General features: G+C 38.8%; 1 non-coding gene across 1 annotated transcript; it reads left to right on the top strand.

Moving 5' to 3' along the window:
* Positions 1-6: 6 nt before the first annotated feature.
* MIR12351 (microRNA mir-12351) lies at positions 7-62 on the top strand. Its single transcript, NR_162907.1, has one exon. It is a non-coding gene; the product is annotated as a microRNA mir-12351 (primary transcript).
* Positions 63-10,726: the final 10,664 nt, after the last annotated feature.

Raw genomic sequence — 10,726 nt, 5'->3', positions numbered from 1 at the left:
CTCAGTACAGCGGGAGCGGGAGGAAGCTGCTAGTCTCAGCTTCACTCGATCAGCGCTGTCTTCAAAGCCCCAACGGAGTCCGGAGAAGCAAATCCGAACTCCTATCCCCAAGCAAGACAGGGATATATCTGGGTCCCTGGGACCGAGAAGGGCCATTGTCCGTTTGTTTCCTCACGAGGACTCGGCCAGCTTCAGCGTCAGGGCCTTCCTGATCCTTCCCTCTTGCTCAGACACCAGGCTGGGGCTCTTCTCTGTGAGTTCTCCCCGTCCTCTCCCACCGTCCCCAGCTCGCACAGACCCGGTCTAGCTCTCCCATCAGCGGCTCCGCCGATCTGGCGGGCCCAGCGAGAAAACAAAGAAAGACGACGGGGAATGAAATAGACTATGCTGGCCAAACCCCGCATTCAGTATTGCTTCCAGATTCACCAGATAAGCTGTTAAAAGCTGGTCGCCCTCTTGGTTTTGTGTTCCTTTTCGATCTCTGTCCTGGAATCGTGCCTTATGGTATAAACATTTTCTCCTAGTTCTTGTATTTTTTAATTAAACAGGATTCTCTAGGGCAGGCGCTGTGCTGGGTGCTAAGGATACTAGGACAAAAATGAAGCGGTATTTAGGTAATTACCATGTTCAGGCACAGTTAATCGCTAGAGAAGATACAAAGAAAGACCCCAACCAGTCCGGGCTCTCAAGAATCTCCCAATTCGATAGAATTGTCACCGCCTCAAAAGCTTATAGTCTACGAGGGGATAAAACATGTAAACAAATAAATAAATCCAAAATAATTGGAGGAAGGGAGGAAGGGAGATTTCAGATAGTAGATGATCTAAATTTCAGAGGAACCAAAGATTCTAAGGGATAAAAGTGAGGAGGGTAGGGCACTCCAGACACGGATACTGGAGAAGAATACCAATTTGGGAATAGCAAGTAGGTCAGTTTGCCTGGAAAGAAGAGTCAGTGAGTAAACAAGCATTTATTAAGCATTATAAACTGCCTTGTGCCTAAACTATGGTGATACAAATAAAGACAGTCCTCTGGTCTCAATGAGCTTATTTTCTAATGGTGAAAACAATGTACGTAATTAGGTGTGTGTAAAATACATACAGAGCAGATGGAAGGTAATCTGAGAGGGAAGGTAGCTGTCAGAACTAGGAAAGTCCTGCAGAAGGTGGGATTTAAATGGAAGCTTGAAATAAGCCAGGGAAACTTAAAGAGGCAGAATTAAGGGGCAGAACATTTCAAGCATGGGTGACAGCCAGTGTAAATGTACCAAAAAAAAAAAAGGAAATGAAGTGTCATTTAAGAAGAACAGCAAGGAGGGCAGCTGGGTGCCTCAGTAGATTGAGAGGCACACCTAGAGATGGATGGGCCTGGGTTCAAATCTGGCCTCAGCCACTTCCTAGCTGTGTGACCCTGGGCAAGTCATTTGACCCCCATTGCCTAGCCCTAACCATTCTTGGGATTGATTCCAAGATAGAAGGTAAGGGTTTAAAAAAGGAAAGAAAAGAACAGCAAGAAGGCCAATGTTGGATGGGAGTAAAGTATAAGAAAATTGGAAAGTCAGAAATCAATAAACATTTAATCAGTACTTATTACATGCCAGGTACTGGGGATATCTTTAAAAGGGGGGGGGGGGGCAAAAGACTGTCCTTTCTCTCAAGAAGCTTACAAAATCTAATGGAAGGGACAACAGGCAAACAAAGATATACAAAGCAAGCTATATACAACATAAATAGGAAATAATTAACAGACAGAAGACACAGAAATCAAGGGGGGGTGGCGGGGGTTAAGGGAAGACTTCCTTTAAAAAGTCAGATTTAATTTGGGACAAAGTCAAGGAGGCCAGTAGTAGGGGCTGATAACCAGGCATGCAAGAAAGCTAGGGAGAATGCTCAGAGCCAAGAGATAGAGAGCATCTTCTTAGAAAGGGGATAGACTGGGAAGGACTTTAAATGGCCAGCAGAAAATTCATATTAGAGCCAAGAGGTTATAAGGAACCTACTTGAAGTTTATTGAAAGAGGGAGGTGATGGCACCAGACCTCTCCTTTAGGAAAATCACTTTGGTAGCCTGATAAAGAGTGGATTGGAATAAAGAGAAGGCAGGAAGATCTGATTAGAAGGCTTTTAATAGTCCCAGCAAAAGGTGATGAGAGCCTGTGTAAAGAGTAATGACCATGAGTGGAAAGAAAGGTATATCTGAAATATGAAGGTAGATATGACAAGATATGGCAACAGAGTAGATATATAGAACAGTAAGAATAAAGGATATTGGCCTGGTTGAATTGGGAGGATGGTTATGCCCTTCATGGTAATTGAAAAGTTCAGAAAGAGGAGGTTTTAAGGGAAAGGTGATGAGTTCTATTTTGGACATATTGAATTAGAGATGTCTACAGAACATTGAATTCAGGATGTCCAAAAGCAGTTGGTGATACAGAACTGAAATTCAGAAGGCAAACTGTACTTTAGAATATAGGTCTGGGGATTATCTGTACAGATGATAATTGAACCCATAGGAGATAATGAAATAACCAAATAAGAGTATAGTGAAAAAAAGAGAAAAGAGCCCAGAAACAGTCAAAAGAAGGAAACAAGCATTTATTAAGTGTCTACTATATGCTAGTATTAAGAATTGTATAAATATTATCTCATTTGATCCTTGCAACAATCCTGGGAGATAGGCATTAATTATTAACCTCATGTTGCAGTTGAGAAAACTAAGGCAAACAGAAACCAAGTGACTTGCCATGAGTTACCTAGCTTGCAAGTGTCAGAGGCTGGATTTGAATTCATGTCTTCCAGAATCCAGGCCTTGTTGCTCTACTGTACCTAGCTGCCTCTAAGGGACACCTACAATTAGTAAGCATGACATGGATGAAGAATTAGCAAAGGAAATTGAGGATAGGCCAAAAAAATAAGAGTATGAGGAGAGAACAATATCATGGAAACCTAGAGAGAAGAGAGTATCCAGGAGGAGACAGTGATTAACAGTGTTAAATTCTGCAAAGAGGCCAAGAAGAATGAGGATTGAGAAAAGGCCATTAGACTTAGCATTTAAGAGAGCATTGGTAACTTTAAAAAGGGTAATTTCAGGTGAATGCTTAGGTCAGAAGCCAGACTATAAGAAGAGTAAGGTGAAATTAAATCTGGAAAGGTATGCTGGAGCCAGATTATGAAGGTTTTAAATATCACATTGAGAAGTTGGTATTTTTTTCCTGGAAGAAACCAATTACCACTGGAAATTTTTTAGCAGAGGAATGTCATGGTCAGGTTTTAGGAATATCAGTTTGGTAGTTTTTTAGAGAATGATTTTTGAAGGGGAAAATTGGAAGCTGGGAGACCTTGTAAGAGTCTCTTGCCTTTCAAAGGAGAGATATTAAAGGCTTAAACTAGATTGGTAGCTATGTGAATAAAGAGATGGTGGAAGATGTGAGAGATAATGAATGTGGAATCTAAAGGATAATGAAATATTGATGTAAACTTTGTTGACTAAAAGGATGGTAGTGTTCTCAACAGAAATAAAAAAGTTTGGAGAAAAATTCACTTTATAAGGAAAGATGATGAGGTCCAGTTCTGACTTTTAGGCTTGAGAATGTCCAAAATGAGATATCTGGCAAGTTTTTATAATATGAGACTATAGTTCAGGAGAGAGAACAGGATTGGATTTGAAGTTTGGGGAGTCATCTACAAAAGACCATGAACCCATAAAAGCTTATACAATTACCAAGAGAGGGTCTAAAGAGAGAAAAGAACTTGAGGGAACACCACACATGGGGAGAAAGAGATGTATGATAATTCATCAAAGGAGACTCAGAAGGAAAGAACAGGCACATATAAGAAATAAAACAAAGTATTGTTAAAGAAGTAGAGAAGAGGGAGTATCCATGAGGCCCTCCTTAATTTTTAAAGCTCCATGAGTCAAGAAAAGTCAAGACTTCTGAAAGACCACTGTACTTATTTAGAGGTCCCTGCTACCCTTAGAGGAAACAAATGAGTCAAGCAGTTGAATCAGAAGACATTTCAAACTGCTAAAAAGTAAGAATTTGGAAGCAATCAGTGCAAAAGGCTTTTTCTAGAAGTTTCCCTATGAAAGGAAGGAAGATAGAGGATGATTTCAGGGTCAAATGAAGGTTTTTTAAGGATGGGAGAAATATGGGCATTTGAAGACAATGGGAAAGAAGCCCTTAAGCAGAAGCTGAAAATGAAAAAAAAAAAGAGTTTGAAAGGCTGACATTGGCAAAGAGGAAAACCACTTCTTGGACAAGTTGGAGAAGAAAAGGAAACTTATGACACATGGACTTCATTTTCCTATAAAGTAAGATGGCAGCATAGTAAATTTGGGAAGAGAAAAGAATATTTGAGATTGCCATTATAGGAAATATGAGAAAGGATCAGGAAAAATAGAATTACAATGAAGAAGAAAAGGTTTAGCTGACATTAAATAACATGAATTTGCATGGGCCCAATCAATATAGATTATGACTTCATTGGTGTTCAACAGCATACTAGTAGGAGTGGAGAAGCCAAATGGTAAGCATAATCAAATGTTAGGGATCAACAAGGTATGAGCAGCAGTAGTACAAGGGGACAAAGGATTCTAGAGTACAGGACAGTATAATTAACCTGGTAAACTATAGTGTCAAGACTATGAAGGAGAAAAGGTTAAGCTAAAGCAAGGAAGATAAAGTGGAGAGCAGAAAAGTATATAAGTGGCAAGGTTACAGAGAGGCAAATAATAGGTTTAGTTAGAGTGGATTGTGCTAAGAGAGGAAAAGAAAGGAGATGAAGAGTTTTTAATATCATTGAGTGAGATGGAACAGTTATGGGTCATTGTGAGACCTCAGATGTGACTATCCCTGTGAGTGGCTTGAGGTAGAATAATCAATAATAACTAACATTTCTATAGCATGTTAAGGTATGCAAAGCAATTTACATATATTATCTTATGGAAGCAAGCCCTTAATCCAAAAACAGTATTTAGTACACATTTATTGAGTAAGAAAGAAAATAGATTTGGGAGTCAGCATGATATAAACACCAACATACAACATTGAGAATCCCAAGGCTTAGGTTCTAGGTCTAGACTCTCCTCACTAGCTCTGAGACCTTCAGCAAATCATCCAGTATCACAGGGCCTTTTCTTCCTTGTCTTTCAAATGAGATTGTGCTGGGAGCCATCAAAGACCATGCTGTTTGACACAGTCACACATGGAAACCAAGGAAACATCTACTGAACCCCCCCCCCCAGTGACTTTTCTTATTAACAACCCCTTATTATTGGAATTACTATGATTATTCCCCAAGAAAAATTGATGAGAGCAACATGCTCTCATCTCATAATATAGATGTCCCACTCTGTCCCCCCAGAATATTACCAGGAGATCCCACTTACAAAATAAAACCTAAGGATTCTTATATACCACTTAGATAGGACCCTCTTTTCTAGACATAAAAATTTCTGGCAAATCTGTGCTCTGAATTCCCCAACCTATATCTGGGTCATGTTGGTTCTACCCTCTGACCCCACACTTAGCAACAGTGTTTATGTTGATCATCTCCTTAGGCTTCTTGTCTGTTGTTAGGTTCTATGGAAACATGTATGTTGAAAAATGATTGTGTGCCAGAAAAGCATGTACTCACTAGAGCTATAAAATAAACTAACTCCTGTGTTATGGCAAAATGGCTGAATGACACCTAAGCACAGGTTTGAACACTTGGTCTTCTCTCATCTCTTATTCACCTGACTGTTCCACTAGTCAGAAGGACCCTGCACTTTGAAGGATCACAGGCTCTGCTCTCAAAAAGATTGAACTTCATAGTATTCAGGATTCATGTTAGCTTTAAGATTGAACAGGATTATGGATTCTCCAATTGAGTTCTCTTACTCATGAGCCAAAGGTCATTATAGAGAGAAAATCTGGTGTAGTTTGGAACCAGAAGACCTAGGTTTGAATGCTAATTATGTTACATTGTAAGGCTAGGATACCTCATCTCTCAAAGCCTCAGTTTCTTCATCTGTTGAAGTTATGCTAATGATTTCTAAAGACCTTTCCAGTTCTAAACTCTGTCATCATAAATGGAATCCAGTTCCATTATTTTTTATATCATAAAACTCAAAAGTGAGATAGGTCAGAAAGAAACAGATTAGATTAGTTTCTTGAGCCTAACTAATCTAGACAGCAACTGAAGCTTAACAGGAATACGTATTGATATTCTCATATAGGATCTAGAATTCCTAGAAATTTGAAAACTAAATACAGAACTTCACTTCATTCTACCATGTACACATGGTAGGCTAGGTTTACATTAGCAACATCTGATTGCTATATTAGCAACATCTGATTACTATACACTTCCAGGCTTATTAAGGTCTCAAGCCCCTCTTTTCCAGCAGTGCTTTTTACTTGAAATATCCAGATGTAATCATCTTCAGTTTTCTGCTTCACTTTACCATTACATAAAGAGCTATAGTATGAAGCACTTAGGATACCTTAAAGCAATCCCCAGTCTTGAGCCTGTCAGAAAGCAAGATTCCTTTACTGCCAAACAACAAAGGCAAAGCCACTAGGTCTGAAATCATAATTGAGGGCATTGTACTTGGAGAAAATTCTTTGACTTGGGTCATCCTAGATTCTTTTCCAACTCCAACTTTGCCTCCCTACAATCTTCCCCTACCAAAGCTTCAACTTCTCCATAAAATTCATATAACCACCTCTGGTCCCTTCTGTAGCTATTAAGAATGCAATAAGGATGAAAGAATAGATATAGAGATGCTAATAAAACCAGTGTATAATTATGTTATTTTCAACTTGAAATATATTTAAAACATCAAATAACCTTCAGTAAGTTTAAAAGATTTGACCTACATGGGAAAAGAAAATCAAATCAAGGGGGAAAGTTCATTTCATCACAGATCATGATTCCCATAGAAAGAGCTGGCTTAGTCACTGATGTAATGGAAAAGAAATGTAATGGAGCCCACCTGCTGCTGTCTCAAAGAAAGCTGGCTACAGGTGCAACTCATTAATAAGCTATGTATGACCTATTTACTGTAGCATATGCAAGGTTTAGCTAGATACCCACTCTCTTGCCTTATTATTGGAGCTCAGCTAAATACAGTAGCCAATACTGCTTAAATAATGCTTTGCAAACCTTAAGGCTCTTTAAAAAGATGAGTTATTATTACCAATAAATGAGTTCCATATTATCTCACCCACCTCCTAAAGTCCAAAGAGTGCCAGAGGCAATGGCTGAGAGCAGGAACCAAGACTAGTACTCTCAAAAAACAATGTAGCGCTCTTAGCACTGACACACATGCAGTTGTCATCTCCTAAATCAGGGAAGAGAGGATAAGGTTAGACTTCTCTTATTCCAGTCATTCATATCATAAAGAAATTTTAAAAAATTTGGAGCTGGAAGGGACCTTAAAAATCATCTAGTCCAACTCTAATTTTGTAGTTTAAAAAAAGGCACAACTAAGGTTAAATGATTTGCCAAGGGTGACACAACTAAAGCTGTCATTAGGAACACTGAAAGACTATTTTAGGAAAAATACATCAACAATAAATGTACCCACTATTCTAGAGAGCAACATGGAACCAGGCTTAAAGGGCCAAAAATCTATGTATACCCTTTGACTTAGCAATACTACTACTGGGACGATGTCCCAAAGAGATCAGAGATAAGGGAAAAAGATCTACTATACCAAAAAAAATTTAGCCACTCTTTTGGTAGTGTCAAAGGAAACTGAGGGGCTGCTTATCACGTGGGGACAGACAAGTTGCAGTATATGGTCAGGGAATACATTTGCACCATGAGAAATAACAAGATGAATTCAGAAAAACCTGGAAAATTTTATATGACTGATGCAAAGTCAAGTGAGCAGAACCAGGAGCAAAATGTGTACACTAACAATATATATACAGTATGCAATAACAGAAATATTATACATTGATCAACTGTGAAGGACTAAACCATTTTCATCAACAAAGCAAGTCTCCAAGGTAACCACAAAGGATCCATGATGAAAATGCTATCCACAGCCAAAGAAGGCATTTGGGTGCAAATCAAAGTATGCCATTTTCCACTTTATTTTTTTCATGAGATTTTTATTGTATGTTGATGTGTGCCTTCTATCACAACATAAGCAATAAGAAAATATACAGTCCATGAAAGTATAGGCATAGCTTATATAGGATTAATTTATTGCTTGAGGGTGGGGAGGGAGAAAAAATGAATTCTAAAATGTTGGAAAACAGTTATCAGAAATTGTTTCTACATGTAACTGAAAAAGAATTTAAAATTTTAAGAAGGAAAAAACAATAAATATACCCAAGCTGTTTCTCATAATTATATAGCCTTAGTAGCGATTCTAGAGATCAACACTGAGGCAATGAATCTAGATCAAGAAGATCAATCTTTAGGAAATATGAAACTTTACTCACTCAGAAAAAAAAAATTTTTATTTAAAAAAAATGCCTGTTACAGACTAGAACTGTGCTAGGCATTGCGTTGGATACAAATATAGATGGCATGCTCCTTTCAAAAGCTTAACAATGAAGGAAGGATGATTAGAAATATACACAGACTCTCCAAAGGACTCATGACTAAAAAGGCCATCCATCACCATAGCACAAACCAATAGAATCTGGATATAGATTGAAGCACACCATTTTTCACTATTTTCTTTATGATTTTTTTCTTATATAAGCAATATGTATCTTCTTTCACAACATGATGAACATGGAAATATGTATGCATGATAGTACATGTATAACATATTCATTACCTGCTGTCTCAGGGAAGGGTAAGAACATAGATTGTAAAATGTCAGGAAATGATTGTTAAAAATTAGGGAAAATATTGTAAATTACAGATTTCACAAAAAATGTATACAGATTGGGATTTGATGGCATGGTATAATAGCTAGAATGCTGGACTTAAAGTCAGAAAAATCCTTAGGCAACAAACATTTAATAAGCACTTGTTGTTCAGTTCTTTCAGTCAAGTCTGATTCTTCAATGACCTCATTTTAGGGTTTCTTGACAAAGATACTAGAATGGTTTGATGTGTCCTTCTTTAGGCCATTTTTTTATGAAGAAACTGAGGCAAATAGGGTTAACTGATTTACCCAGGGTCACATCTGGCTAGCCATTATGTACTGTGCGCACCTAGTGGCATGTGGGGCAGGTAAGGAGGACTCACACCTCTGGTGAGGGCTTGCCCACCCCTTTTCAGGACTGCTCATCCACTTTTGGTGTCTATCTGTCACTCAGCTCTCACCTGTGGATCTCAGAAGCTGTAGCATGCACTGTGGTCACACCCCTGCTAAAACCTCAGTAGACTGGATTAAACCAGGTTGAAAGTAACTGACAGGCTTCAGACCCATCAGTAAGTTAGAAGGATGTCCACCGCAAGCATGTGAAGATCCTCCAGCCAAATGGGCAGATGAGAACAGTTTGTTCCAAGGACCATGAAGGCAGCTGCAAGACACTGTGGAATGCCTACAGCTTGGCCAGACATCAAAGATGCCCATATCATTTGCTTTATCTCAGGCCATTCCCAATTATCCTAACTTTGGTCTTGCCTCTGAACTTTGATGACCCTGGAAGAGAGAGTGAGGCTGACAACTTCGTGCAGCTCTACCTCACTTAAATCCAATTTGCTCATAAGTCAGGACATCACCTCATGATTTCATGGGTCCTTTTTGAAATGGAGATGAACAACAAGAACTTATTATGTACCCAGCATTATGCTAAAACACTAGCAATTCAAAGAAAGGCCAAAATACAATCCCTGTTCTCAAGCTTACATTCTGACTGGGGAGGCAGGGTGGGTAGTGGAGATGCCTGACATAAATATTTACAAAATATATATGGAAGGTCATCTTGGGGAGAAGGGAATAGCATCTGCAGGGAATGGAAATGGCCTTCTGCAGAAGGTAGGATTTAAACTGAGTCTTTAAGGAATCCAGGGAACTAGGAGTCTGACATAAAAAGGGAGAGGATTCTAGGTATGGGAGACAGTTGGTACCAGTGCACAAAGAGAGGATGTGTAATGTTAATGTGTGTGTGCAAGTAGGTTAGTGTAGCTTAATCATGAGATTCATGGAAGAGAAATTGGAAAAGTAGAAAAGAGCCAGGTTTTAAGGGGCTTTAAATGCCTAACCAAAGATTTTATATTTGAGCCAGAAGGTAGTAAGGAGTCTTTGGAGTTTATTAAGGAAGAAGATGAAATGACAGGGTCAGACCTGTGCCTTAGGAAAATCATTTCAGCCATCAAGTAGTGGCTAAACAGGAGTGGGGAGAGACCTAGAGCAAGGAGACCAATTAGAAAACTTTTAGTGGTGCAGACAATAGATGGTGAGGACCTATGCACGTATGGCAGCTATGTGAGTAGAAAGGAATTATATAAGAAATGGTATAAAAATAGAAGTGACAAGATTTGGCAATGGCATAGATATGTGGAATGAGTGATAGCAGTCCAGAATAATACTGAGGTTGTGAACCTGTAATATTAGAAGGAGATCAAGACTCATCACACATCTGATGATAGGCTAGCTATGCGACCATTTACAAATCACTTAACCACTGTGCCGCCATCTCATTTGAAAAATGTGAATAAAATAAATTTTAAAAAGAAGCAAAGGACTCATATACACAAAAATATAGTATCAGGTTTTGTTTAAAAACACACACACACATGTCCATAATTGGGGAATGTTGTTCTGGG

The sequence above is a fragment of the Monodelphis domestica genome, chromosome 4 (genome assembly GCF_027887165.1).
Source record: "Monodelphis domestica isolate mMonDom1 chromosome 4, mMonDom1.pri, whole genome shotgun sequence".
Taxonomy (NCBI): Eukaryota; Metazoa; Chordata; class Mammalia; order Didelphimorphia; family Didelphidae; genus Monodelphis; species Monodelphis domestica.
This window is presented reverse-complemented; position numbering and strand designations above follow the sequence as displayed.